Below are 26,051 nucleotides of genomic sequence, written 5' to 3'. Positions count from 1 at the left end.
TGTGGGAATTTGTGAAACCCACAGTTTTGTCGAAGACAATCGCTCACGCTGCCAGAAAGAAGGCTCCACCGAGATTTGAACGCGGATCGCTGGATTCAGAGTCCAGAGTGCTCACCATTACACCATGGAACCCTGAGATAGCAGGGGCTGCCGAATCACTGCTCAAGGATGTTTGCCTCATTCGTCAAGCGGGTGAACAGCAACGACAAGGATCACAATGGCAACTGTGGATCTGCTGATCCAGCAGCTCGTGCACTCGGTCTTTCACAAGTGCAACCACGCTGTCTCGGCCTGCTGCCCTGTAAGGCCGGTCGCCCTCGCCTCCGAAATCCACTTTGCCGAAGTTTTCGGGCCGTGCCAGATATGCCAACCTGTCCACGAAACCTAGTTTCTCAGCGGGAGCAGGGTTGCTGTTGGCCATGAACAACTCTGAGCCGGGCTACTGCTCGCTAATCTCTCTCACTGGCAAACTTTCAAGCTGCTGGACAATCGCCTCGCCAGCATTTCACTTTGGCTTCAGCTTTCTCACCTCACAGTTAGCCTTCTGCTAAGTACAGCTGTAGGACAAGTGGCACATCTGCAGTACAGCTGCCTTTTCAAACAGCACCGCTGCTGTTTCTCTCCCTTACCGGCGGCCATCGCTGTGTCAGCGCTGCGATGAGCAATGCTTTTAAGCAAAGTGAGATCTCAGACGGATTGTGTTCAAGAGCACGTGTCCCTGGCTTTCCGGGACTCTGTATTGTATGCAGTGTTTTTTATGTCGTCGGACTGTCTTGTATGTACAAATGTCATTGTTACCGTTTTGTAGTGATTGAAACTGGGATTTGAGGTTCCTGGTTTCCCTGAAAACTGGTTGAATGGTAGGGCTTGGGGCCTGGCTTTGCTGCTCCTCTCCCTGGTAAAATTGCTGTTTCTCTGTGTCCAGCTGTTACTGTGAATTGTTTGGCAAACTGTGAATTGTTTAATCAAATGAAAGAAAAGAGCACCTGTCCAGCATGCGCCTCATTTCAATTCCTGTCACCTTTTCACCAGCTGCCTGTGGAACACAGAGAGGAGCTCCAAAAACAACACCGCTTGACTGCAGCTTGTCTCTTAATGCTGTGTCCTTCGAAGAAAACACATCCGTGGTTCAGGAGAGAGCAAAAGCAGGCACCCAGTGACGAGCTTAAGACTCCACCTCGGGATTGGCATCATCCTGTGCCTCCCATTCTGGCAGAAATGTGATGAGATCTGACTCAAAGGTGCTAAAAGGGCAGCTCTTACAATTGGCCCGTAGGCAGATTTCACTCGCACGTCCCAAATTCAACAAGGGCCGGGACGAAGCAAGTCGAGGTTCCGCCGAGATTCGAACTCGGATCGCTGGATTCAAAGTCCAGAGTGCTAGCCATTACACCACGGAACCAGCAGTGCTGCGGCCTCAGGCAACCTGAGCTTTCCTGCATTCACACTTGCAGCAACGCTCTCAGAATCTGGTCTCTTGATGCTGCGTCCTTGGCAGGGAATACTTGCGTGGTACAGGGCAGAGCAAAAGCAGATCGTGCGCTTGTCGCAGGAGCATCGCAAACACTGTGGCAAGGTGAAAACCAGCCCACTTCCATCATGGGTGTGGGAATTTGTGAAACCCACAGTTTTGTCGAAGACAATCGCTCACGCTGCCAGAAAGAAGGCTCCACCGAGATTTGAACGCGGATCGCTGGATTCAGAGTCCAGAGTGCTCACCATTACACCATGGAACCCTGAGATAGCAGGGGCTGCCGAATCACTGCTCAAGGATGTTTGCCTCATTCGTCAAGCGGGTGAACAGCAACGACAAGGATCACAATGGCAACTGTGGATCTGCTGATCCAGCAGCTCGTGCACTCGGTCTTTCACAAGTGCAACCACGCTGTCTCGGCCTGCTGCCCTGTAAGGCCGGTCGCCCTCGCCTCCGAAATCCACTTTGCCGAAGTTTTCGGGCCGTGCCAGATATGCCAACCTGTCCACGAAACCTAGTTTCTCAGCGGGAGCAGGGTTGCTGTTGGCCATGAACAACTCTGAGCCGGGCTACTGCTCGCTAATCTCTCTCACTGGCAAACTTTCAAGCTGCTGGACAATCGCCTCGCCAGCATTTCACTTTGGCTTCAGCTTTCTCACCTCACAGTTAGCCTTCTGCTAAGTACAGCTGTAGGACAAGTGGCACATCTGCAGTACAGCTGCCTTTTCAAACAGCACCGCTGCTGTTTCTCTCCCTTACCGGCGGCCATCGCTGTGTCAGCGCTGCGATGAGCAATGCTTTTAAGCAAAGTGAGATCTCAGACGGATTGTGTTCAAGAGCACGTGTCCCTGGCTTTCCGGGAGTCTGTATTGTATGCAGTGTTTTTTATGTCGTCGGACTGTCTTGTATGTACAAATGTCATTGTTACCGTTTTGTAGTGATTGAAACTGGGATTTGAGGTTCCTGGTTTCCCTGAAAACTGGTTGAATGGTAGGGCTTGGGGCCTGGCTTTGCTGCTCCTCTCCCTGGTAAAATTGCTGTTTCTCTGTGTCCAGCTGTTACTGTGAATTGTTTGGCAAACTGTGAATTGTTTAATCAAATGAAAGAAAAGAGCACCTGTCCAGCATGCGCCTCATTTCAATTCCTGTCACCTTTTCACCAGCTGCCTGTGGAACACAGAGAGGAGCTCCAAAAACAACACCGCTTGACTGCAGCTTGTCTCTTAATGCTGTGTCCTTCGAAGAAAACACATCCGTGGTTCAGGAGAGAGCAAAAGCAGGCACCCAGTGACGAGCTTAAGACTCCACCTCGGGATTGGCATCATCCTGTGCCTCCCATTCTGGCAGAAATGTGATGAGATCTGACTCAAAGGTGCTAAAAGGGCGGCTCTTACAATTGGCCCGTAGGCAGATTTCACTCGCACGTCCCAAATTCAACAAGGGCCGGGACGAAGCAAGTCGAGGTTCCGCCGAGATTCGAACTCGGATCGCTGGATTCAAAGTCCAGAGTGCTAGCCATTACACCACGGAACCAGCAGTGCTGCGGCCTCAGGCAACCTGAGCTTTCCTGCATTCACACTTGCAGCAACGCTCTCAGAATCTGGTCTCTTGATGCTGCGTCCTTGGCAGGGAATACTTGCGTGGTACAGGGCAGAGCAAAAGCAGATCGTGCGCTTGTCGCAGGAGCATCGCAAACACTGTGGCAAGGTGAAAACCAGCCCACTTCCATCATGGGTGTGGGAATTTGTGAAACCCACAGTTTTGTCGAAGACAATCGCTCACGCTGCCAGAAAGAAGGCTCCACCGAGATTTGAACGCGGATCGCTGGATTCAGAGTCCAGAGTGCTCACCATTACACCATGGAACCCTGAGATAGCAGGTGCTGCCGAATCACTGCTCAAGGATGTTTGCCTCATTCGTCAAGCGGGTGAACAGCAACGACAAGGATCACAATGGCAACTGTGGATCTGCTGATCCAGCAGCTCGTGCACTCGGTCTTTCACAAGTGCAACCACGCTGTCTCGGCCTGCTGCCCTGTAAGGCCGGTCGCCCTCGCCTCCGAAATCCACTTTGCCGAAGTTTTCGGGCCGTGCCAGATATGCCAACCTGTCCACGAAACCTAGTTTCTCAGCGGGAGCAGGGTTGCTGTTGGCCATGAACAACTCTGAGCCGGGCTACTGCTCGCTAATCTCTCTCACTGGCAAACTTTCAAGCTGCTGGACAATCGCCTCGCCAGCATTTCACTTTGGCTTCAGCTTTCTCACCTCACAGTTAGCCTTCTGCTAAGTACAGCTGTAGGACAAGTGGCACATCTGCAGTACAGCTGCCTTTTCAAACAGCACCGCTGCTGTTTCTCTCCCTTACCGGCGGCCATCGCTGTGTCAGCGCTGCGATGAGCAATGCTTTTAAGCAAAGTGAGATCTCAGACGGATTGTGTTCAAGAGCACGTGTCCCTGGCTTTCCGGGACTCTGTATTGTATGCAGTGTTTTTTATGTCGTCGGACTGTCTTGTATGTACAAATGTCATTGTTACCGTTTTGTAGTGATTGAAACTGGGATTTGAGGTTCCTGGTTTCCCTGAAAACTGGTTGAATGGTAGGGCTTGGGGCCTGGCTTTGCTGCTCCTCTCCCTGGTAAAATTGCTGTTTCTCTGTGTCCAGCTGTTACTGTGAATTGTTTGGCAAACTGTGAATTGTTTAATCAAATGAAAGAAAAGAGCACCTGTCCAGCATGCGCCTCATTTCAATTCCTGTCACCTTTTCACCAGCTGCCTGTGGAACACAGAGAGGAGCTCCAAAAACAACACCGCTTGACTGCAGCTTGTCTCTTAATGCTGTGTCCTTCGAAGAAAACACATCCGTGGTTCAGGAGAGAGCAAAAGCAGGCACCCAGTGACGAGCTTAAGACTCCACCTCGGGATTGGCATCATCCTGTGCCTCCCATTCTGGCAGAAATGTGATGAGATCTGACTCAAAGGTGCTAAAAGGGCGGCTCTTACAATTGGCCCGTAGGCAGATTTCACTCGCACGTCCCAAATTCAACAAGGGCCGGGACGAAGCAAGTCGAGGTTCCGCCGAGATTCGAACTCGGATCGCTGGATTCAAAGTCCAGAGTGCTAGCCATTACACCACGGAACCAGCAGTGCTGCGGCCTCAGGCAGCCTGAGCTTTCCTGCATTCACACTTGCAGCAACGCTCTCAGAATCTGGTCTCTTGATGCTGCGTCCTTGGCAGGGAATACTTGCGTGGTACAGGGCAGAGCAAAAGCAGATCGTGCGCTTGTCGCAGGAGCATCGCAAACACTGTGGCAAGGTGAAAACCAGCCCACTTCCATCATGGGTGTGGGAATTTGTGAAACCCACAGTTTTGTCGAAGACAATCGCTCACGCTGCCAGAAAGAAGGCTCCACCGAGATTTGAACGCGGATCGCTGGATTCAGAGTCCAGAGTGCTCACCATTACACCATGGAACCCTGAGATAGCAGGGGCTGCCGAATCACTGCTCAAGGATGTTTGCCTCATTCGTCAAGCGGGTGAACAGCAACGACAAGGATCACAATGGCAACTGTGGATCTGCTGATCCAGCAGCTCGTGCACTCGGTCTTTCACAAGTGCAACCACGCTGTCTCGGCCTGCTGCCCTGTAAGGCCGGTCGCCCTCGCCTCCGAAATCCACTTTGCCGAAGTTTTCGGGCCGTGCCAGATATGCCAACCTGTCCACGAAACCTAGTTTCTCAGCGGGAGCAGGGTTGCTGTTGGCCATGAACAACTCTGAGCCGGGCTACTGCTCGCTAATCTCTCTCACTGGCAAACTTTCAAGCTGCTGGACAATCGCCTCGCCAGCATTTCACTTTGGCTTCAGCTTTCTCACCTCACAGTTAGCCTTCTGCTAAGTACAGCTGTAGGACAAGTGGCACATCTGCAGTACAGCTGCCTTTTCAAACAGCACCGCTGCTGTTTCTCTCCCTTACCGGCGGCCATCGCTGTGTCAGCGCTGCGATGAGCAATGCTTTTAAGCAAAGTGAGATCTCAGACGGATTGTGTTCAAGAGCACGTGTCCCTGGCTTTCCGGGACTCTGTATTGTATGCAGTGTTTTTTATGTCGTCGGACTGTCTTGTATGTACAAATGTCATTGTTACCGTTTTGTAGTGATTGAAACTGGGATTTGAGGTTCCTGGTTTCCCTGAAAACTGGTTGAATGGTAGGGCTTGGGGCCTGGCTTTGCTGCTCCTCTCCCTGGTAAAATTGCTGTTTCTCTGTGTCCAGCTGTTACTGTGAATTGTTTGGCAAACTGTGAATTGTTTAATCAAATGAAAGAAAAGAGCACCTGTCCAGCATGCGCCTCATTTCAATTCCTGTCACCTTTTCACCAGCTGCCTGTGGAACACAGAGAGGAGCTCCAAAAACAACACCGCTTGACTGCAGCTTGTCTCTTAATGCTGTGTCCTTCGAAGAAAACACATCCGTGGTTCAGGAGAGAGCAAAAGCAGGCACCCAGTGACGAGCTTAAGACTCCACCTCGGGATTGGCATCATCCTGTGCCTCCCATTCTGGCAGAAATGTGATGAGATCTGACTCAAAGGTGCTAAAAGGGCGGCTCTTACAATTGGCCCGTAGGCAGATTTCACTCGCACGTCCCAAATTCAACAAGGGCCGGGACGAAGCAAGTCGAGGTTCCGCCGAGATTCGAACTCGGATCGCTGGATTCAAAGTCCAGAGTGCTAGCCATTACACCACGGAACCAGCAGTGCTGCGGCCTCAGGCAACCTGAGCTTTCCTGCATTCACACTTGCAGCAACGCTCTCAGAATCTGGTCTCTTGATGCTGCGTCCTTGGCAGGGAATACTTGCGTGGTACAGGGCAGAGCAAAAGCAGATCGTGCGCTTGTCGCAGGAGCATCGCAAACACTGTGGCAAGGTGAAAACCAGCCCACTTCCATCATGGGTGTGGGAATTTGTGAAACCCACAGTTTTGTCGAAGACAATCGCTCACGCTGCCAGAAAGAAGGCTCCACCGAGATTTGAACGCGGATCGCTGGATTCAGAGTCCAGTGTGCTCACCATTACACCATGGAACCCTGAGATAGCAGGGGCTGCCGAATCACTGCTCAAGGATGTTTGCCTCATTCGTCAAGCGGGTGAACAGCAACGACAAGGATCACAATGGCAACTGTGGATCTGCTGATCCAGCAGCTCGTGCACTCGGTCTTTCACAAGTGCAACCACGCTGTCTCGGCCTGCTGCCCTGTAAGGCCGGTCGCCCTCGCCTCCGAAATCCACTTTGCCGAAGTTTTCGGGCCGTGCCAGATATGCCAACCTGTCCACGAAACCTAGTTTCTCAGCGGGAGCAGGGTTGCTGTTGGCCATGAACAACTCTGAGCCGGGCTACTGCTCGCTAATCTCTCTCACTGGCAAACTTTCAAGCTGCTGGACAATCGCCTCGCCAGCATTTCACTTTGGCTTCAGCTTTCTCACCTCACAGTTAGCCTTCTGCTAAGTACAGCTGTAGGACAAGTGGCACATCTGCAGTACAGCTGCCTTTTCAAACAGCACCGCTGCTGTTTCTCTCCCTTACCGGCGGCCATCGCTGTGTCAGCGCTGCGATGAGCAATGCTTTTAAGCAAAGTGAGATCTCAGACGGATTGTGTTCAAGAGCACGTGTCCCTGGCTTTCCGGGACTCTGTATTGTATGCAGTGTTTTTTATGTCGTCGGACTGTCTTGTATGTACAAATGTCATTGTTACCGTTTTGTAGTGATTGAAACTGGGATTTGAGGTTCCTGGTTTCCCTGAAAACTGGTTGAATGGTAGGGCTTGGGGCCTGGCTTTGCTGCTCCTCTCCCTGGTAAAATTGCTGTTTCTCTGTGTCCAGCTGTTACTGTGAATTGTTTGGCAAACTGTGAATTGTTTAATCAAATGAAAGAAAAGAGCACCTGTCCAGCATGCGCCTCATTTCAATTCCTGTCACCTTTTCACCAGCTGCCTGTGGAACACAGAGAGGAGCTCCAAAAACAACACCGCTTGACTGCAGCTTGTCTCTTAATGCTGTGTCCTTCGAAGAAAACACATCCGTGGTTCAGGAGAGAGCAAAAGCAGGCACCCAGTGACGAGCTTAAGACTCCACCTCGGGATTGGCATCATCCTGTGCCTCCCATTCTGGCAGAAATGTGATGAGATCTGACTCAAAGGTGCTAAAAGGGCGGCTCTTACAATTGGCCCGTAGGCAGATTTCACTCGCACGTCCCAAATTCAACAAGGGCCGGGACGAAGCAAGTCGAGGTTCCACCGAGATTCGAACTCGGATCGCTGGATTCAAAGTCCAGAGTGCTAGCCATTACACCACGGAACCAGCAGTGCTGCGGCCTCAGGCAGCCTGAGCTTTCCTGCATTCACACTTGCAGCAACGCTCTCAGAATCTGGTCTCTTGATGCTGCGTCCTTGGCAGGGAATACTTGCGTGGTACAGGGCAGAGCAAAAGCAGATCGTGCGCTTGTCGCAGGAGCATCGCAAACACTGTGGCAAGGTGAAAACCAGCCCACTTCCATCATGGGTGTGGGAATTTGTGAAACCCACAGTTTTGTCGAAGACAATCGCTCACGCTGCCAGAAAGAAGGCTCCACCGAGATTTGAACTCGGATCGCTGGATTCAGAGTCCAGAGTGCTCACCATTACACCATGGAACCCTGAGATAGCAGGGGCTGCCGAATCACTGCTCAAGGATGTTTGCCTCATTCGTCAAGCGGGTGAACAGCAACGACAAGGATCACAATGGCAACTGTGGATCTGCTGATCCAGCAGCTCGTGCACTCGGTCTTTCACAAGTGCAACCACGCTGTCTCGGCCTGCTGCCCTGTAAGGCCGGTCGCCCTCGCCTCCGAAATCCACTTTGCCGAAGTTTTCGGGCCGTGCCAGATATGCCAACCTGTCCACGAAACCTAGTTTCTCAGCGGGAGCAGGGTTGCTGTTGGCCATGAACAACTCTGAGCCGGGCTACTGCTCGCTAATCTCTCTCACTGGCAAACTTTCAAGCTGCTGGACAATCGCCTCGCCAGCATTTCACTTTGGCTTCAGCTTTCTCACCTCACAGTTAGCCTTCTGCTAAGTACAGCTGTAGGACAAGTGGCACATCTGCAGTACAGCTGCCTTTTCAAACAGCACCGCTGCTGTTTCTCTCCCTTACCGGCGGCCATCGCTGTGTCAGCGCTGCGATGAGCAATGCTTTTAAGCAAAGTGAGATCTCAGACGGATTGTGTTCAAGAGCACGTGTCCCTGGCTTTCCGGGACTCTGTATTGTATGCAGTGTTTTTTATGTCGTCGGACTGTCTTGTATGTACAAATGTCATTGTTACCGTTTTGTAGTGATTGAAACTGGGATTTGAGGTTCCTGGTTTCCCTGAAAACTGGTTGAATGGTAGGGCTTGGGGCCTGGCTTTGCTGCTCCTCTCCCTGGTAAAATTGCTGTTTCTCTGTGTCCAGCTGTTACTGTGAATTGTTTGGCAAACTGTGAATTGTTTAATCAAATGAAAGAAAAGAGCACCTGTCCAGCATGCGCCTCATTTCAATTCCTGTCACCTTTTCACCAGCTGCCTGTGGAACACAGAGAGGAGCTCCAAAAACAACACCGCTTGACTGCAGCTTGTCTCTTAATGCTGTGTCCTTCGAAGAAAACACATCCGTGGTTCAGGAGAGAGCAAAAGCAGGCACCCAGTGACGAGCTTAAGACTCCACCTCGGGATTGGCATCATCCTGTGCCTCCCATTCTGGCAGAAATGTGATGAGATCTGACTCAAAGGTGCTAAAAGGGCAGCTCTTACAATTGGCCCGTAGGCAGATTTCACTCGCACGTCCCAAATTCAACAAGGGCCGGGACGAAGCAAGTCGAGGTTCCGCCGAGATTCGAACTCGGATCGCTGGATTCAAAGTCCAGAGTGCTAGCCATTACACCACGGAACCAGCAGTGCTGCGGCCTCAGGCAACCTGAGCTTTCCTGCATTCACACTTGCAGCAACGCTCTCAGAATCTGGTCTCTTGATGCTGCGTCCTTGGCAGGGAATACTTGCGTGGTACAGGGCAGAGCAAAAGCAGATCGTGCGCTTGTCGCAGGAGCATCGCAAACACTGTGGCAAGGTGAAAACCAGCCCACTTCCATCATGGGTGTGGGAATTTGTGAAACCCACAGTTTTGTCGAAGACAATCGCTCACGCTGCCAGAAAGAAGGCTCCACCGAGATTTGAACTCGGATCGCTGGATTCAGAGTCCAGAGTGCTCACCATTACACCATGGAACCCTGAGATAGCAGGGGCTGCCGAATCACTGCTCAAGGATGTTTGCCTCATTCGTCAAGCGGGTGAACAGCAACGACAAGGATCACAATGGCAACTGTGGATCTGCTGATCCAGCAGCTCGTGCACTCGGTCTTTCACAAGTGCAACCACGCTGTCTCGGCCTGCTGCCCTGTAAGGCCGGTCGCCCTCGCCTCCGAAATCCACTTTGCCGAAGTTTTCGGGCCGTGCCAGATATGCCAACCTGTCCACGAAACCTAGTTTCTCAGCGGGAGCAGGGTTGCTGTTGGCCATGAACAACTCTGAGCCGGGCTACTGCTCGCTAATCTCTCTCACTGGCAAACTTTCAAGCTGCTGGACAATCGCCTCGCCAGCATTTCACTTTGGCTTCAGCTTTCTCACCTCACAGTTAGCCTTCTGCTAAGTACAGCTGTAGGACAAGTGGCACATCTGCAGTACAGCTGCCTTTTCAAACAGCACCGCTGCTGTTTCTCTCCCTTACCGGCGGCCATCGCTGTGTCAGCGCTGCGATGAGCAATGCTTTTAAGCAAAGTGAGATCTCAGACGGATTGTGTTCAAGAGCACGTGTCCCTGGCTTTCCGGGACTCTGTATTGTATGCAGTGTTTTTTATGTCGTCGGACTGTCTTGTATGTACAAATGTCATTGTTACCGTTTTGTAGTGATTGAAACTGGGATTTGAGGTTCCTGGTTTCCCTGAAAACTGGTTGAATGGTAGGGCTTGGGGCCTGGCTTTGCTGCTCCTCTCCCTGGTAAAATTGCTGTTTCTCTGTGTCCAGCTGTTACTGTGAATTGTTTGGCAAACTGTGAATTGTTTAATCAAATGAAAGAAAAGAGCACCTGTCCAGCATGCACCTCATTTCAATTCCTGTCACCTTTTCACCAGCTGCCTGTGGAACACAGAGAGGAGCTCCAAAAACAACACCGCTTGACTGCAGCTTGTCTCTTAATGCTGTGTCCTTCGAAGAAAACACATCCGTGGTTCAGGAGAGAGCAAAAGCAGGCACCCAGTGACGAGCTTAAGACTCCACCTCGGGATTGGCATCATCCTGTGCCTCCCATTCTGGCAGAAATGTGATGAGATCTGACTCAAAGGTGCTAAAAGGGCGGCTCTTACAATTGGCCCGTAGGCAGATTTTACTCGCACGTCCCAAATTCAACAAGGGCCGGGACGAAGCAAGTCGAGGTTCCGCCGAGATTCGAACTCGGATCGCTGGATTCAAAGTCCAGAGTGCTAGCCATTACACCACGGAACCAGCAGTGCTGCGGCCTCAGGCAGCCTGAGCTTTCCTGCATTCACACTTGCAGCAACGCTCTCAGAATCTGGTCTCTTGATGCTGCGTCCTTGGCAGGGAATACTTGCGTGGTACAGGGCAGAGCAAAAGCAGATCGTGCGCTTGTCGCAGGAGCATCGCAAACACTGTGGCAAGGTGAAAACCAGCCCACTTCCATCATGGGTGTGGGAATTTGTGAAACCCACAGTTTTGTCGAAGACAATCGCTCACGCTGCCAGAAAGAAGGCTCCACCGAGATTTGAACGCGGATCGCTGGATTCAGAGTCCAGAGTGCTCACCATTACACCATGGAACCCTGAGATAGCAGGGGCTGCCGAATCACTGCTCAAGGATGTTTGCCTCATTCGTCAAGCGGGTGAACAGCAACGACAAGGATCACAATGGCAACTGTGGATCTGCTGATCCAGCAGCTCGTGCACTCGGTCTTTCACAAGTGCAACCACGCTGTCTCGGCCTGCTGCCCTGTAAGGCCGGTCGCCCTCGCCTCCGAAATCCACTTTGCCGAAGTTTTCGGGCCGTGCCAGATATGCCAACCTGTCCACGAAACCTAGTTTCTCAGCGGGAGCAGGGTTGCTGTTGGCCATGAACAACTCTGAGCCGGGCTACTGCTCGCTAATCTCTCTCACTGGCAAACTTTCAAGCTGCTGGACAATCGCCTCGCCAGCATTTCACTTTGGCTTCAGCTTTCTCACCTCACAGTTAGCCTTCTGCTAAGTACAGCTGTAGGACAAGTGGCACATCTGCAGTACAGCTGCCTTTTCAAACAGCACCGCTGCTGTTTCTCTCCCTTACCGGCGGCCATCGCTGTGTCAGCGCTGCGATGAGCAATGCTTTTAAGCAAAGTGAGATCTCAGACGGATTGTGTTCAAGAGCACGTGTCCCTGGCTTTCCGGGACTCTGTATTGTATGCAGTGTTTTTTATGTCGTCGGACTGTCTTGTATGTACAAATGTCATTGTTACCGTTTTGTAGTGATTGAAACTGGGATTTGAGGTTCCTGGTTTCCCTGAAAACTGGTTGAATGGTAGGGCTTGGGGCCTGGCTTTGCTGCTCCTCTCCCTGGTAAAATTGCTGTTTCTCTGTGTCCAGCTGTTACTGTGAATTGTTTGGCAAACTGTGAATTGTTTAATCAAATGAAAGAAAAGAGCACCTGTCCAGCATGCGCCTCATTTCAATTCCTGTCACCTTTTCACCAGCTGCCTGTGGAACACAGAGAGGAGCTCCAAAAACAACACCGCTTGACTGCAGCTTGTCTCTTAATGCTGTGTCCTTCGAAGAAAACACATCCGTGGTTCAGGAGAGAGCAAAAGCAGGCACCCAGTGACGAGCTTAAGACTCCACCTCGGGATTGGCATCATCCTGTGCCTCCCATTCTGGCAGAAATGTGATGAGATCTGACTCAAAGGTGCTAAAAGGGCAGCTCTTACAATTGGCCCGTAGGCAGATTTCACTCGCACGTCCCAAATTCAACAAGGGCCGGGACGAAGCAAGTCGAGGTTCCGCCGAGATTCGAACTCGGATCGCTGGATTCAAAGTCCAGAGTGCTAGCCATTACACCACGGAACCAGCAGTGCTGCGGCCTCAGGCAACCTGAGCTTTCCTGCATTCACACTTGCAGCAACGCTCTCAGAATCTGGTCTCTTGATGCTGCGTCCTTGGCAGGGAATACTTGCGTGGTACAGGGCAGAGCAAAAGCAGATCGTGCGCTTGACGCAGGAGCATCGCAAACACTGTGGCAAGGTGAAAACCAGCCCACTTCCATCATGGGTGTGGGAATTTGTGAAACCCACAGTTTTGTCGAAGACAATCGCTCACGCTGCCAGAAAGAAGGCTCCACCGAGATTTGAACGCGGATCGCTGGATTCAGAGTCCAGAGTGCTCACCATTACACCATGGAACCCTGAGATAGCAGGGGCTGCCGAATCACTGCTCAAGGATGTTTGCCTCATTCGTCAAGCGGGTGAACAGCAACGACAAGGATCACAATGGCAACTGTGGATCTGCTGATCCAGCAGCTCGTGCACTCGGTCTTTCACAAGTGCAACCACGCTGTCTCGGCCTGCTGCCCTGTAAGGCCGGTCGCCCTCGCCTCCGAAATCCACTTTGCCGAAGTTTTCGGGCCGTGCCAGATATGCCAACCTGTCCACGAAACCTAGTTTCTCAGCGGGAGCAGGGTTGCTGTTGGCCATGAACAACTCTGAGCCGGGCTACTGCTCGCTAATCTCTCTCACTGGCAAACTTTCAAGCTGCTGGACAATCGCCTCGCCAGCATTTCACTTTGGCTTCAGCTTTCTCACCTCACAGTTAGCCTTCTGCTAAGTACAGCTGTAGGACAAGTGGCACATCTGCAGTACAGCTGCCTTTTCAAACAGCACCGCTGCTGTTTCTCTCCCTTACCGGCGGCCATCGCTGTGTCAGCGCTGCGATGAGCAATGCTTTTAAGCAAAGTGAGATCTCAGACGGATTGTGTTCAAGAGCACGTGTCCCTGGCTTTCCGGGACTCTGTATTGTATGCAGTGTTTTTTATGTCGTCGGACTGTCTTGTATGTACAAATGTCATTGTTACCGTTTTGTAGTGATTGAAACTGGGATTTGAGGTTCCTGGTTTCCCTGAAAACTGGTTGAATGGTAGGGCTTGGGGCCTGGCTTTGCTGCTCCTCTCCCTGGTAAAATTGCTGTTTCTCTGTGTCCAGCTGTTACTGTGAATTGTTTGGCAAACTGTGAATTGTTTAATCAAATGAAAGAAAAGAGCACCTGTCCAGCATGCACCTCATTTCAATTCCTGTCACCTTTTCACCAGCTGCCTGTGGAACACAGAGAGGAGCTCCAAAAACAACACCGCTTGACTGCAGCTTGTCTCTTAATGCTGTGTCCTTCGAAGAAAACACATCCGTGGTTCAGGAGAGAGCAAAAGCAGGCACCCAGTGACGAGCTTAAGACTCCACCTCGGGATTGGCATCATCCTGTGCCTCCCATTCTGGCAGAAATGTGATGAGATCTGACTCAAAGGTGCTAAAAGGGCGGCTCTTACAATTGGCCCGTAGGCAGATTTCACTCGCACGTCCCAAATTCAACAAGGGCCGGGACGAAGCAAGTCGAGGTTCCGCCGAGATTCGAACTCGGATCGCTGGATTCAAAGTCCAGAGTGCTAGCCATTACACCACGGAACCAGCAGTGCTGCGGCCTCAGGCAGCCTGAGCTTTCCTGCATTCACACTTGCAGCAACGCTCTCAGAATCTGGTCTCTTGATGCTGCGTCCTTGGCAGGGAATACTTGCGTGGTACAGGGCAGAGCAAAAGCAGATCGTGCGCTTGTCGCAGGAGCATCGCAAACACTGTGGCAAGGTGAAAACCAGCCCACTTCCATCATGGGTGTGGGAATTTGTGAAACCCACAGTTTTGTCGAAGACAATCGCTCACGCTGCCAGAAAGAAGGCTCCACCGAGATTTGAACGCGGATCGCTGGATTCAGAGTCCAGAGTGCTCACCATTACACCATGGAACCCTGAGATAGCAGGGGCTGCCGAATCACTGCTCAAGGATGTTTGCCTCATTCGTCAAGCGGGTGAACAGCAACGACAAGGATCACAATGGCAACTGTGGATCTGCTGATCCAGCAGCTCGTGCACTCGGTCTTTCACAAGTGCAACCACGCTGTCTCGGCCTGCTGCCCTGTAAGGCCGGTCGCCCTCGCCTCCGAAATCCACTTTGCCGAAGTTTTCGGGCCGTGCCAGATATGCCAACCTGTCCACGAAACCTAGTTTCTCAGCGGGAGCAGGGTTGCTGTTGGCCATGAACAACTCTGAGCCGGGCTACTGCTCGCTAATCTCTCTCACTGGCAAACTTTCAAGCTGCTGGACAATCGCCTCGCCAGCATTTCACTTTGGCTTCAGCTTTCTCACCTCACAGTTAGCCTTCTGCTAAGTACAGCTGTAGGACAAGTGGCACATCTGCAGTACAGCTGCCTTTTCAAACAGCACCGCTGCTGTTTCTCTCCCTTACCGGCGGCCATCGCTGTGTCAGCGCTGCGATGAGCAATGCTTTTAAACAAAGTGAGATCTCAGACGGATTGTGTTCAAGAGCACGTGTCCCTGGCTTTCCGGGACTCTGTATTGTATGCAGTGTTTTTTATGTCGTCGGACTGTCTTGTATGTACAAATGTCATTGTTACCGTTTTGTAGTGATTGAAACTGGGATTTGAGGTTCCTGGTTTCCCTGAAAACTGGTTGAATGGTAGGGCTTGGGGCCTGGCTTTGCTGCTCCTCTCCCTGGTAAAATTGCTGTTTCTCTGTGTCCAGCTGTTACTGTGAATTGTTTGGCAAACTGTGAATTGTTTAATCAAATGAAAGAAAAGAGCACCTGTCCAGCATGCGCCTCATTTCAATTCCTGTCACCTTTTCACCAGCTGCCTGTGGAACACAGAGAGGAGCTCCAAAAACAACACCGCTTGACTGCAGCTTGTCTCTTAATGCTGTGTCCTTCGAAGAAAACACATCCGTGGTTCAGGAGAGAGCAAAAGCAGGCACCCAGTGACGAGCTTAAGACTCCACCTCGGGATTGGCATCATCCTGTGCCTCCCATTCTGGCAGAAATGTGATGAGATCTGACTCAAAGGTGCTGAAAGGGCGGCTCTTACAATTGGCCCGTAGGCAGATTTCACTCGCACGTCCCAAATTCAACAAGGGCCGGGACGAAGCAAGTCGAGGTTCCGCCGAGATTCGAACTCGGATCGCTGGATTCAAAGTCCAGAGTGCTAGCCATTACACCACGGAACCAGCAGTGCTGCGGCCTCAGGCAGCCTGAGCTTTCCTGCATTCACACTTGCAGCAACGCTCTCAGAATCTGGTCTCTTGATGCTGCGTCCTTGGCAGGGAATACTTGCGTGGTACAGGGCAGAGCAAAAGCAGCGCGTGCGCTTGTCGCAGGAGCATCGCAAACACTGTGGCAAGGTGAAAACCAGCCCACTTCCATCATGGGTGTGGGAATTTGTGAAACCCACAGTTTTGTCGAAGACAATCGCTCACGCTGCCAGAAAGAAGGCTCCACCGAGATTTGAACGCGGATCGCTGGATTCAGAGTCCAGAGTGCTCACCATTACACCATGGAACCCTGAGATAGCAGGGGCTGCCGAATCACTGCTCAAGGATGTTTGCCTCATTCGTCAAGCGGGTGAACAGCAACGACAAGGATCACAATGGCAACTGTGGATCTGCTGATCCAGCAGCTCGTGCACTCGGTCTTTCACAAGTGCAACCACGCTGTCTCGGCCTGCTGCCCTGTAAGGCCGGTCGCCCTCGCCTCCGAAATCCACTTTGCCGAAGTTTTCGGGCCGTGCCAGATATGCCAACCTGTCCACGAAACCTAGTTTCTCAGCGGGAGCAGGGTTGCTGTTGGCCATGAACAACTCTGAGCCGGGCTACTGCTCGCTAATCTCTCTCACTGGCAAACTTTCAAGCGGCTGGACAATCGCCTCGCCAGCATTTCACTTTGGCTTCAGCTTTCTCACCTCACAGTTAGCCTTCTGCTAAGTACAGCTGTAGGACAAGTGGCACATCTGCAGTACAGCTGCCTTTTCAAACAGCACCGCTGCTGTTTCTCTCCCTTACCGGCGGCCATCGCTGTGTCAGCGCTGCGATGAGCAATGCTTTTAAGCAAAGTGAGATCTCAGACGGATTGTGTTCAAGAGCACGTGTCCCTGGCTTTCCGGGACTCTGTATTGTATGCAGTGTTTTTTATGTCGTCGGACTGTCTTGTATGTACAAATGTCATTGTTACCGTTTTGTAGTGATTGAAACTGGGATTTGAGGTTCCTGGTTTCCCTGAAAACTGGTTGAATGGTAGGGCTTGGGGCCTGGCTTTGCTGCTCCTCTCCCTGGTAAAATTGCTGTTTCTCTGTGTCCAGCTGTTACTGTGAATTGTTTGGCAAACTGTGAATTGTTTAATCAAATGAAAGAAAAGAGCACCTGTCCAGCATGCGCCTCATTTCAATTCCTGTCACCTTTTCACCAGCTGCCTGTGGAACACAGAGAGGAGCTCCAAAAACAACACCGCTTGACTGCAGCTTGTCTCTTAATGCTGTGTCCTTCGAAGAAAACACATCCGTGGTTCAGGAGAGAGCAAAAGCAGGCACCCAGTGACGAGCTTAAGACTCCACCTCGGGATTGGCATCATCCTGTGCCTCCCATTCTGGCAGAAATGTGATGAGATCTGACTCAAAGGTGCTAAAAGGGCAGCTCTTACAATTGGCCCGTAGGCAGATTTCACTCGCACGTCCCAAATTCAACAAGGGCCGAGACGAAGCAAGTCGAGGTTCCGCCGAGATTCGAACTCGGATCGCTGGATTCAAAGTCCAGAGTGCTAGCCATTACACCACGGAACCAGCAGTGCTGCGGCCTCAGGCAGCCTGAGCTTTCCTGCATTCACACTTGCAGCAACGCTCTCAGAATCTGGTCTCTTGATGCTGCGTCCTTGGCAGGGAATACTTGCGTGGTACAGGGCAGAGCAAAAGCAGATCGTGCGCTTGTCGCAGGAGCATCGCAAACACTGTGGCAAGGTGAAAACCAGCCCACTTCCATCATGGGTGTGGGAATTTGTGAAACCCACAGTTTTGTCGAAGACAATCGCTCACGCTGCCAGAAAGAAGGCTCCACCGAGATTTGAACTCGGATCGCTGGATTCAGAGTCCAGAGTGCTCACCATTACACCATGGAACCCTGAGATAGCAGGGGCTGCCGAATCACTGCTCAAGGATGTTTGCCTCATTCGTCAAGCGGGTGAACAGCAACGACAAGGATCACAATGGCAACTGTGGATCTGCTGATCCAGCAGCTCGTGCACTCGGTCTTTCACAAGTGCAACCACGCTGTCTCGGCCTGCTGCCCTGTAAGGCCGGTCGCCCTCGCCTCCGAAATCCACTTTGCCGAAGTTTTCGGGCCGTGCCAGATATGCCAACCTGTCCACGAAACCTAGTTTCTCAGCGGGAGCAGGGTTGCTGTTGGCCATGAACAACTCTGAGCCGGGCTACTGCTCGCTAATCTCTCTCACTGGCAAACTTTCAAGCTGCTGGACAATCGCCTCGCCAGCATTTCACTTTGGCTTCAGCTTTCTCACCTCACAGTTAGCCTTCTGCTAAGTACAGCTGTAGGACAAGTGGCACATCTGCAGTACAGCTGCCTTTTCAAACAGCACCGCTGCTGTTTCTCTCCCTTACCGGCGGCCATCGCTGTGTCAGCGCTGCGATGAGCAATGCTTTTAAGCAAAGTGAGATCTCAGACGGATTGTGTTCAAGAGCACGTGTCCCTGGCTTTCCGGGACTCTGTATTGTATGCAGTGTTTTTTATGTCGTCGGACTGTCTTGTATGTACAAATGTCATTGTTACCGTTTTGTAGTGATTGAAACTGGGATTTGAGGTTCCTGGTTTCCCTGAAAACTGGTTGAATGGTAGGGCTTGGGGCCTGGCTTTGCTGCTCCTCTCCCTGGTAAAATTGCTGTTTCTCTGTGTCCAGCTGTTACTGTGAATTGTTTGGCAAACTGTGAATTGTTTAATCAAATGAAAGAAAAGAGCACCTGTCCAGCATGCGCCTCATTTCAATTCCTGTCACCTTTTCACCAGCTGCCTGTGGAACACAGAGAGGAGCTCCAAAAACAACACCGCTTGACTGCAGCTTGTCTCTTAATGCTGTGTCCTTCGAAGAAAACACATCCGTGGTTCAGGAGAGAGCAAAAGCAGGCACCCAGTGACGAGCTTAAGACTCCACCTCGGGATTGGCATCATCCTGTGCCTCCCATTCTGGCAGAAATGTGATGAGATCTGACTCAAAGGTGCTAAAAGGGCGGCTCTTACAATTGGCCCGTAGGCAGATTTCACTCGCACGTCCCAAATTCAACAAGGGCCGGGACGAAGCAAGTCAAGGTTCCGCCGAGATTCGAACTCGGATCGCTGGATTCAAAGTCCAGAGTGCTAGCCATTACACCACGGAACCAGCAGTGCTGTGGCCTCAGGCAGCCTGAGCTTTCCTGCATTCACACTTGCAGCAACGCTCTCAGAATCTGGTCTCTTGATGCTGCGTCCTTGGCAGGGAATACTTGCGTGGTACAGGGCAGAGCAAAAGCAGATCGTGCGCTTGTCGCAGGAGCATCGCAAACACTGTGGCAAGGTGAAAACCAGCCCACTTCCATCATGGGTGTGGGAATTTGTGAAACCCACAGTTTTGTCGAAGACAATCGCTCACGCTGCCAGAAAGAAGGCTCCACCGAGATTTGAACTCGGATCGCTGGATTCAGAGTCCAGAGTGCTCACCATTACACCATGGAACCCTGAGATAGCAGGGGCTGCCGAATCACTGCTCAAGGATGTTTGCCTCATTCGTCAAGCGGGTGAACAGCAACGACAAGGATCACAATGGCAACTGTGGATCTGCTGATCCAGCAGCTCGTGCACTCGGTCTTTCACAAGTGCAACCACGCTGTATCGGCCTGCTGCCCTGTAAGGCCGGTCGCCCTCGCCTCCGAAATCCACTTTGCCGAAGTTTTCGGGCCGTGCCAGATATGCCAACCTGTCCACGAAACCTAGTTTCTCAGCGGGAGCAGGGTTGCTGTTGGCCATGAACAACTCTGAGCCGGGCTACTGCTCGCTAATCTCTCTCACTGGCAAACTTTCAAGCTGCTGGACAATCGCCTCGCCAGCATTTCACTTTGGCTTCAGCTTTCTCACCTCACAGTTAGCCTTCTGCTAAGTACAGCTGTAGGACAAGTGGCACATCTGCAGTACAGCTGCCTTTTCAAACAGCACCGCTGCTGTTTCTCTCCCTTACCGGCGGCCATCGCTGTGTCAGCGCTGCGATGAGCAATGCTTTTAAGCAAAGTGAGATCTCAGACGGATTGTGTTCAAGAGCACGTGTCCCTGGCTTTCCGGGACTCTGTATTGTATGCAGTGTTTTTTATGTCGTCGGACTGTCTTGTATGTACAAATGTCATTGTTACCGTTTTGTAGTGATTGAAACTGGGATTTGAGGTTCCTGGTTTCCCTGAAAACTGGTTGAATGGTAGGGCTTGGGGCCTGGCTTTGCTGCTCCTCTCCCTGGTAAAATTGCTGTTTCTCTGTGTCCAGCTGTTACTGTGAATTGTTTGGCAAACTGTGAATTGTTTAATCAAATGAAAGAAAAGAGCACCTGTCCAGCATGCGCCTCATTTCAATTCCTGTCACCTTTTCACCAGCTGCCTGTGGAACACAGAGAGGAGCTCCAAAAACAACACCGCTTGACTGCAGCTTGTCTCTTAATGCTGTGTCCTTCGAAGAAAACACATCCGTGGTTCAGGAGAGAGCAAAAGCAGGCACCCAGTGACGAGCTTAAGACTCCACCTCGGGATTGGCATCATCCTGTGCCTCCCATTCTGGCAGAAATGTGATGAGATCTGACTCAAAGGGCGGCTCTTACAATTGGCCCGTAGGCAGATTTCACTCGCACGTCCCAAATTCAACAAGGGCCGGGACGAAGCAAGTCGAGGTTCCGCCGAGATTCGAACTCGGATCGCTGGATTCAAAGTCCAGAGTGCTAGCCATTACACCACGGAACCAGCAGTGCTGCGGCCTCAGGCAGCCTGAGCTTTCCTGCATTCACACTTGCAGCAACGCTCTCAGAATCTGGTCTCTTGATGCTGCGTCCTTGGCAGGGAATACTTGCGTGGTACAGGGCAGAGCAAAAGCAGATCGTGCGCTTGTCGCAGGAGCATCGCAAACACTGTGGCAAGGTGAAAACCAGCCCACTTCCATCATGGGTGTGGGAATTTGTGAAACCCACAGTTTTGTCGAAGACAATCGCTCACGCTGCCAGAAAGAAGGCTCCACCGAGATTTGAACTCGGATCGCTGGATTCAGAGTCCAGAGTGCTCACCATTACACCATGGAACCCTGAGATAGCAGGGGCTGCCGAATCACTGCTCAAGGATGTTTGCCTCATTCGTCAAGCGGGTGAACAGCAACGACAAGGATCACAATGGCAACTGTGGATCTGCTGATCCAGCAGCTCGTGCACTCGGTCTTTCACAAGTGCAACCACGCTGTCTCGGCCTGCTGCCCTGTAAGGCCGGTCGCCCTCGCCTCCGAAATCCACTTTGCCGAAGTTTTCGGGCCGTGCCAGATATGCCAACCTGTCCACGAAACCTAGTTTCTCAGCGGGAGCAGGGTTGCTGTTGGCCATGAACAACTCTGAGCCGGGCTACTGCTCGCTAATCTCTCTCACTGGCAAACTTTCAAGCTGCTGGACAATCGCCTCGCCAGCATTTCACTTTGGCTTCAGCTTTCTCACCTCACAGTTAGCCTTCTGCTAAGTACAGCTGTAGGACAAGTGGCACATCTGCAGTACAGCTGCCTTTTCAAACAGCACCGCTGCTGTTTCTCTCCCTTACCGGCGGCCATCGCTGTGTCAGCGCTGCGATGAGCAATGCTTTTAAGCAAAGTGAGATCTCAGACGGATTGTGTTCAAGAGCACGTGTCCCTGGCTTTCCGGGACTCTGTATTGTATGCAGTGTTTTTTATGTCGTCGGACTGTCTTGTATGTACAAATGTCATTGTTACCGTTTTGTAGTGATTGAAACTGGGATTTGAGGTTCCTGGTTTCCCTGAAAACTGGTTGAATGGTAGGGCTTGGGGCCTGGCTTTGCTGCTCCTCTCCCTGGTAAAATTGCTGTTTCTCTGTGTCCAGCTGTTACTGTGAATTGTTTGGCAAACTGTGAATTGTTTAATCAAATGAAAGAAAAGAGCACCTGTCCAGCATGCGCCTCATTTCAATTCCTGTCACCTTTTCACCAGCTGCCTGTGGAACACAGAGAGGAGCTCCAAAAACAACACCGCTTGACTGCAGCTTGTCTCTTAATGCTGTGTCCTTCGAAGAAAACACATCCGTGGTTCAGGAGAGAGCAAAAGCAGGCACCCAGTGACGAGCTTAAGACTCCACCTCGGGATTGGCATCATCCTGTGCCTCCCATTCTGGCAGAAATGTGATGAGATCTGACTCAAAGGGCGGCTCTTACAATTGGCCCGTAGGCAGATTTCACTCGCACGTCCCAAATTCAACAAGGGCCGGGACGAAGCAAGTCAAGGTTCCGCCGAGATTCGAACTCGGATCGCTGGATTCAAAGTCCAGAGTGCTAGCCATTACACCACGGAACCAGCAGTGCTGCGGCCTCAGGCAGCCTGAGCTTTCCTGCATTCACACTTGCAGCAACGCTCTCAGAATCTGGTCTCTTGATGCTGCGTCCTTGGCAGGGAATACTTGCGTGGTACAGGGCAGAGCAAAAGCAGATTGTGCGCTTGTCGCAGGAGCATCGCAAACACTGTGGCAAGGTGAAAACCAGCCCACTTCCATCATGGGTGTGGGAATTTGTGAAACCCACAGTTTTGTCGAAGACAATCGCTCACGCTGCCAGAAAGAAGGCTCCACCGAGATTTGAACTCGGATCGCTGGATTCAGAGTCCAGAGTGCTCACCATTACACCATGGAACCCTGAGATAGCAGGGGCTGCCGAATCACTGCTCAAGGATGTTTGCCTCATTCGTCAAGCGGGTGAACAGCAACGACAAGGATCACAATGGCAACTGTGGATCTGCTGATCCAGCAGCTCGTGCACTCGGTCTTTCACAAGTGCAACCACGCTGTCTCGGCCTGCTGCCCTGTAAGGCCGGTCGCCCTCGCCTCCGAAATCCACTTTGCCGAAGTTTTCGGGCCGTGCCAGATATGCCAACCTGTCCACGAAACCTAGTTTCTCAGCGGGAGCAGGGTTGCTGTTGGCCATGAACAACTCTGAGCCGGGCTACTGCTCGCTAATCTCTCTCACTGGCAAACTTTCAAGCTGCTGGACAATCGCCTCGCCAGCATTTCACTTTGGCTTCAGCTTTCTCACCTCACAGTTAGCCTTCTGCTAAGTACAGCTGTAGGACAAGTGGCACATCTGCAGTACAGCTGCCTTTTCAAACAGCACCGCTGCTGTTTCTCTCCCTTACCGGCAGCCATCGCTGTGTCAGCGCTGCGATGAGCAATGCTTTTAAGCAAAGTGAGATCTCAGACGGATTGTGTTCAAGAGCACGTGTCCCTGGCTTTCCGGGACTCTGTATTGTATGCAGTGTTTTTTATGTCGTCGGACTGTCTTGTATGTACAAATGTCATTGTTACCGTTTTGTAGTGATTGAAACTGGGATTTGAGGTTCCTGGTTTCCCTGAAAACTGGTTGAATGGTAGGGCTTGGGGCCTGGCTTTGCTGCTCCTCTCCCTGGTAAAATTGCTGTTTCTCTGTGTCCAGCTGTTACTGTGAATTGTTTGGCAAACTGTGAATTGTTTAATCAAATGAAAGAAAAGAGCACCTGTCCAGCATGCGCCTCATTTCAATTCCTGTCACCTTTTCACCAGCTGCCTGTGGAACACAGAGAGGAGCTCCAAAAACAACACCGCTTGACTGCAGCTTGTCTCTTAATGCTGTGTCCTTCGAAGAAAACACATCCGTGGTTCAGGAGAGAGCAAAAGCAGGCACCCAGTGACGAGCTTAAGACTCCACCTCGGGATTGGCATCATCCTGTGCCTCCCATTCTGGCAGAAATGTGATGAGATCTGACTCAAAGGGCGGCTCTTACAATTGGCCCGTAGGCAGATTTCACTCGCACGTCCCAAATTCAACAAGGGCCGGGACGAAGCAAGTCGAGGTTCCGCCAAGATTCGAACTCGGATCGCTGGATTCAAAGTCCAGAGTGCTAGCCATTACACCACGGAACCAGCAGTGCTGCGGCCTCAGGCAGCCTGAGCTTTCCTGCATTCACACTTGCAGCAACGCTCTCAGAATCTGGTCTCTTGATGCTGCGTCCTTGGCAGGGAATACTTGCGTGGTACAGGGCAGAGCAAAAGCAGATCGTGCGCTTGTCGCAGGAGCATCGCAAACACTGTGGCAAGGTGAAAACCAGCCCACTTCCATCATGGGTGTGGGAATTTGTGAAACCCACAGTTTTGTCGAAGACAATCGCTCACGCTGCCAGAAAGAAGGCTCCACCGAGATTTGAACTCGGATCGCTGGATTCAGAGTCCAGAGTGCTCACCATTACACCATGGAACCCTGAGATAGCAGGGGCTGCCGAATCACTGCTCAAGGATGTTTGCCTCATTCGTCAAGCGGGTGAACAGCAACGACAAGGATCACAATGGCAACTGTGGATCTGCTGATCCAGCAGCTCGTGCACTCGGTCTTTCACAAGTGCAACCACGCTGTCTCGGCCTGCTGCCCTGTAAGGCCGGTCGCCCTCGCCTCCGAAATCCACTTTGCCGAAGTTTTCGGGCCGTGCCAGATATGCCAACCTGTCCACGAAACCTAGTTTCTCAGCGGGAGCAGGGTTGCTGTTGGCCATGAACAACTCTGAGCCGGGCTACTGCTCGCTAATCTCTCTCACTGGCAAACTTTCAAGCTGCTGGACAATCGCCTCGCCAGCATTTCACTTTGGCTTCAGCTTTCTCACCTCACAGTTAGCCTTCTGCTAAGTACAGCTGTAGGACAAGTGGCACATCTGCAGTACAGCTGCCTTTTCAAACAGCACCGCTGCTGTTTCTCTCCCTTACCGGCGGCCATCGCTGTGTCAGCGCTGCGATGAGCAATGCTTTTAAGCAAAGTGAGATCTCAGACGGATTGTGTTCAAGAGCACGTGTCCCTGGCTTTCCGGGACTCTGTATTGTATGCAGTGTTTTTTATGTCGTCGGACTGTCTTGTATGTACAAATGTCATTGTTACCGTTTTGTAGTGATTGAAACTGGGATTTGAGGTTCCTGGTTTCCCTGAAAACTGGTTGAATGGTAGGGCTTGGGGCCTGGCTTTGCTGCTCCTCTCCCTGGTAAAATTGCTGTTTCTCTGTGTCCAGCTGTTACTGTGAATTGTTTGGCAAACTGTGAATTGTTTAATCAAATGAAAGAAAAGAGCACCTGTCCAGCATGCGCCTCATTTCAATTCCTGTCACCTTTTCACCAGCTGCCTGTGGAACACAGAGAGGAGCTCCAAAAACAACACCGCTTGACTGCAGCTTGTCTCTTAATGCTGTGTCCTTCGAAGAAAACACATCCGTGGTTCAGGAGAGAGCAAAAGCAGGCACCCAGTGACGAGCTTAAGACTCCACCTCGGGATTGGCATCATCCTGTGCCTCCCATTCTGGCAGAAATGTGATGAGATCTGACTCAAAGGGCGGCTCTTACAATTGGCCCGTAGGCAGATTTCACTCGCACGTCCCAAATTCAACAAGGGCCGGGACGAAGCAAGTCGAGGTTCCGCCGAGATTCGAACTCGGATCGCTGGATTCAAAGTCCAGAGTGCTAGCCATTACACCACGGAACCAGCAGTGCTGCGGCCTCAGGCAGCCTGAGCTTTCCTGCATTCACACTTGCAGCAACGCTCTCAGAATCTGGTCTCTTGATGCTGCGTCCTTGGCAGGGAATACTTGCGTGGTACAGGGCAGAGCAAAAGCAGATCGTGCGCTTGTCGCAGGAGCATCGCAAACACTGTGGCAAGGTGAAAACCAGCCCACTTCCATCATGGGTGTGGGAATTTGTGAAACCCACAGTTTTGTCGAAGACAATCGCTCACGCTGCCAGAAAGAAGGCTCCACCGAGATTTGAACTCGGATCGCTGGATTCAGAGTCCAGAGTGCTCACCATTACACCATGGAACCCTGAGATAGCAGGGGCTGCCGAATCACTGCTCAAGGATGTTTGCCTCATTCGTCAAGCGGGTGAACAGCAACGACAAGGATCACAATGGCAACTGTGGATCTGCTGATCCAGCAGCTCGTGCACTCGGTCTTTCACAAGTGCAACCACGCTGTCTCGGCCTGCTGCCCTGTAAGGCCGGTCGCCCTCGCCTCCGAAATCCACTTTGCCGAAGTTTTCGGGCCGTGCCAGATATGCCAACCTGTCCACGAAACCTAGTTTCTCAGCGGGAGCAGGGTTGCTGTTGGCCATGAACAA

General features: G+C 51.7%; 33 non-coding genes across 33 annotated transcripts; all 33 read right to left on the bottom strand.

Moving 5' to 3' along the window:
• Positions 1-60: 60 nt before the first annotated feature.
• Positions 61-132, bottom strand: trnaq-cug (transfer RNA glutamine (anticodon CUG)). Its single transcript has one exon. It is a non-coding gene; the product is annotated as a tRNA-Gln (tRNA).
• Positions 133-1,330: 1,198 nt separating this feature from the next.
• trnaq-uug (transfer RNA glutamine (anticodon UUG)) lies at positions 1,331-1,402 on the bottom strand. The gene has a single exon. It is a non-coding gene; the product is annotated as a tRNA-Gln (tRNA).
• A 262-nt stretch (positions 1,403-1,664) lies between these two features.
• trnaq-cug (transfer RNA glutamine (anticodon CUG)) lies at positions 1,665-1,736 on the bottom strand. Its single transcript has one exon. It is a non-coding gene; the product is annotated as a tRNA-Gln (tRNA).
• A 1,198-nt stretch (positions 1,737-2,934) lies between these two features.
• Positions 2,935-3,006, bottom strand: trnaq-uug (transfer RNA glutamine (anticodon UUG)). The gene has a single exon. It is a non-coding gene; the product is annotated as a tRNA-Gln (tRNA).
• A 262-nt stretch (positions 3,007-3,268) lies between these two features.
• trnaq-cug (transfer RNA glutamine (anticodon CUG)) lies at positions 3,269-3,340 on the bottom strand. Its single transcript has one exon. It is a non-coding gene; the product is annotated as a tRNA-Gln (tRNA).
• Positions 3,341-4,538: 1,198 nt separating this feature from the next.
• Positions 4,539-4,610, bottom strand: trnaq-uug (transfer RNA glutamine (anticodon UUG)). Its single transcript has one exon. It is a non-coding gene; the product is annotated as a tRNA-Gln (tRNA).
• A 262-nt stretch (positions 4,611-4,872) lies between these two features.
• trnaq-cug (transfer RNA glutamine (anticodon CUG)) lies at positions 4,873-4,944 on the bottom strand. Its single transcript has one exon. It is a non-coding gene; the product is annotated as a tRNA-Gln (tRNA).
• A 1,198-nt stretch (positions 4,945-6,142) lies between these two features.
• Positions 6,143-6,214, bottom strand: trnaq-uug (transfer RNA glutamine (anticodon UUG)). Its single transcript has one exon. It is a non-coding gene; the product is annotated as a tRNA-Gln (tRNA).
• A 262-nt stretch (positions 6,215-6,476) lies between these two features.
• trnaq-cug (transfer RNA glutamine (anticodon CUG)) lies at positions 6,477-6,548 on the bottom strand. The gene has a single exon. It is a non-coding gene; the product is annotated as a tRNA-Gln (tRNA).
• Positions 6,549-7,746: 1,198 nt separating this feature from the next.
• trnaq-uug (transfer RNA glutamine (anticodon UUG)) lies at positions 7,747-7,818 on the bottom strand. The gene has a single exon. It is a non-coding gene; the product is annotated as a tRNA-Gln (tRNA).
• Positions 7,819-8,080: 262 nt separating this feature from the next.
• trnaq-cug (transfer RNA glutamine (anticodon CUG)) lies at positions 8,081-8,152 on the bottom strand. The gene has a single exon. It is a non-coding gene; the product is annotated as a tRNA-Gln (tRNA).
• Positions 8,153-9,350: 1,198 nt separating this feature from the next.
• trnaq-uug (transfer RNA glutamine (anticodon UUG)) lies at positions 9,351-9,422 on the bottom strand. Its single transcript has one exon. It is a non-coding gene; the product is annotated as a tRNA-Gln (tRNA).
• A 262-nt stretch (positions 9,423-9,684) lies between these two features.
• trnaq-cug (transfer RNA glutamine (anticodon CUG)) lies at positions 9,685-9,756 on the bottom strand. The gene has a single exon. It is a non-coding gene; the product is annotated as a tRNA-Gln (tRNA).
• Positions 9,757-10,954: 1,198 nt separating this feature from the next.
• Positions 10,955-11,026, bottom strand: trnaq-uug (transfer RNA glutamine (anticodon UUG)). Its single transcript has one exon. It is a non-coding gene; the product is annotated as a tRNA-Gln (tRNA).
• A 262-nt stretch (positions 11,027-11,288) lies between these two features.
• Positions 11,289-11,360, bottom strand: trnaq-cug (transfer RNA glutamine (anticodon CUG)). The gene has a single exon. It is a non-coding gene; the product is annotated as a tRNA-Gln (tRNA).
• Positions 11,361-12,558: 1,198 nt separating this feature from the next.
• trnaq-uug (transfer RNA glutamine (anticodon UUG)) lies at positions 12,559-12,630 on the bottom strand. The gene has a single exon. It is a non-coding gene; the product is annotated as a tRNA-Gln (tRNA).
• A 262-nt stretch (positions 12,631-12,892) lies between these two features.
• trnaq-cug (transfer RNA glutamine (anticodon CUG)) lies at positions 12,893-12,964 on the bottom strand. Its single transcript has one exon. It is a non-coding gene; the product is annotated as a tRNA-Gln (tRNA).
• Positions 12,965-14,162: 1,198 nt separating this feature from the next.
• trnaq-uug (transfer RNA glutamine (anticodon UUG)) lies at positions 14,163-14,234 on the bottom strand. Its single transcript has one exon. It is a non-coding gene; the product is annotated as a tRNA-Gln (tRNA).
• Positions 14,235-14,496: 262 nt separating this feature from the next.
• On the bottom strand, positions 14,497-14,568 carry trnaq-cug (transfer RNA glutamine (anticodon CUG)). The gene has a single exon. It is a non-coding gene; the product is annotated as a tRNA-Gln (tRNA).
• A 1,198-nt stretch (positions 14,569-15,766) lies between these two features.
• Positions 15,767-15,838, bottom strand: trnaq-uug (transfer RNA glutamine (anticodon UUG)). Its single transcript has one exon. It is a non-coding gene; the product is annotated as a tRNA-Gln (tRNA).
• Positions 15,839-16,100: 262 nt separating this feature from the next.
• trnaq-cug (transfer RNA glutamine (anticodon CUG)) lies at positions 16,101-16,172 on the bottom strand. The gene has a single exon. It is a non-coding gene; the product is annotated as a tRNA-Gln (tRNA).
• Positions 16,173-17,370: 1,198 nt separating this feature from the next.
• Positions 17,371-17,442, bottom strand: trnaq-uug (transfer RNA glutamine (anticodon UUG)). Its single transcript has one exon. It is a non-coding gene; the product is annotated as a tRNA-Gln (tRNA).
• A 262-nt stretch (positions 17,443-17,704) lies between these two features.
• Positions 17,705-17,776, bottom strand: trnaq-cug (transfer RNA glutamine (anticodon CUG)). Its single transcript has one exon. It is a non-coding gene; the product is annotated as a tRNA-Gln (tRNA).
• A 1,198-nt stretch (positions 17,777-18,974) lies between these two features.
• Positions 18,975-19,046, bottom strand: trnaq-uug (transfer RNA glutamine (anticodon UUG)). Its single transcript has one exon. It is a non-coding gene; the product is annotated as a tRNA-Gln (tRNA).
• A 262-nt stretch (positions 19,047-19,308) lies between these two features.
• Positions 19,309-19,380, bottom strand: trnaq-cug (transfer RNA glutamine (anticodon CUG)). The gene has a single exon. It is a non-coding gene; the product is annotated as a tRNA-Gln (tRNA).
• Positions 19,381-20,568: 1,188 nt separating this feature from the next.
• Positions 20,569-20,640, bottom strand: trnaq-uug (transfer RNA glutamine (anticodon UUG)). Its single transcript has one exon. It is a non-coding gene; the product is annotated as a tRNA-Gln (tRNA).
• A 262-nt stretch (positions 20,641-20,902) lies between these two features.
• On the bottom strand, positions 20,903-20,974 carry trnaq-cug (transfer RNA glutamine (anticodon CUG)). The gene has a single exon. It is a non-coding gene; the product is annotated as a tRNA-Gln (tRNA).
• Positions 20,975-22,162: 1,188 nt separating this feature from the next.
• trnaq-uug (transfer RNA glutamine (anticodon UUG)) lies at positions 22,163-22,234 on the bottom strand. The gene has a single exon. It is a non-coding gene; the product is annotated as a tRNA-Gln (tRNA).
• A 262-nt stretch (positions 22,235-22,496) lies between these two features.
• Positions 22,497-22,568, bottom strand: trnaq-cug (transfer RNA glutamine (anticodon CUG)). The gene has a single exon. It is a non-coding gene; the product is annotated as a tRNA-Gln (tRNA).
• A 1,188-nt stretch (positions 22,569-23,756) lies between these two features.
• On the bottom strand, positions 23,757-23,828 carry trnaq-uug (transfer RNA glutamine (anticodon UUG)). The gene has a single exon. It is a non-coding gene; the product is annotated as a tRNA-Gln (tRNA).
• A 262-nt stretch (positions 23,829-24,090) lies between these two features.
• Positions 24,091-24,162, bottom strand: trnaq-cug (transfer RNA glutamine (anticodon CUG)). The gene has a single exon. It is a non-coding gene; the product is annotated as a tRNA-Gln (tRNA).
• Positions 24,163-25,350: 1,188 nt separating this feature from the next.
• Positions 25,351-25,422, bottom strand: trnaq-uug (transfer RNA glutamine (anticodon UUG)). Its single transcript has one exon. It is a non-coding gene; the product is annotated as a tRNA-Gln (tRNA).
• Positions 25,423-25,684: 262 nt separating this feature from the next.
• Positions 25,685-25,756, bottom strand: trnaq-cug (transfer RNA glutamine (anticodon CUG)). Its single transcript has one exon. It is a non-coding gene; the product is annotated as a tRNA-Gln (tRNA).
• Positions 25,757-26,051: the final 295 nt, after the last annotated feature.

This window comes from Chiloscyllium plagiosum, unplaced genomic scaffold (genome assembly GCF_037043375.1).
Source record: "Chiloscyllium plagiosum isolate Xiang-an unplaced genomic scaffold, Cpla_swu_hap1 HiC_scaffold_44, whole genome shotgun sequence".
In the NCBI taxonomy this organism is placed as follows: Eukaryota; Metazoa; Chordata; class Chondrichthyes; order Orectolobiformes; family Hemiscylliidae; genus Chiloscyllium; species Chiloscyllium plagiosum.
Note: the sequence above shows the minus strand (reverse complement) of the source record. Positions and strands in the feature narration are given on the sequence as shown.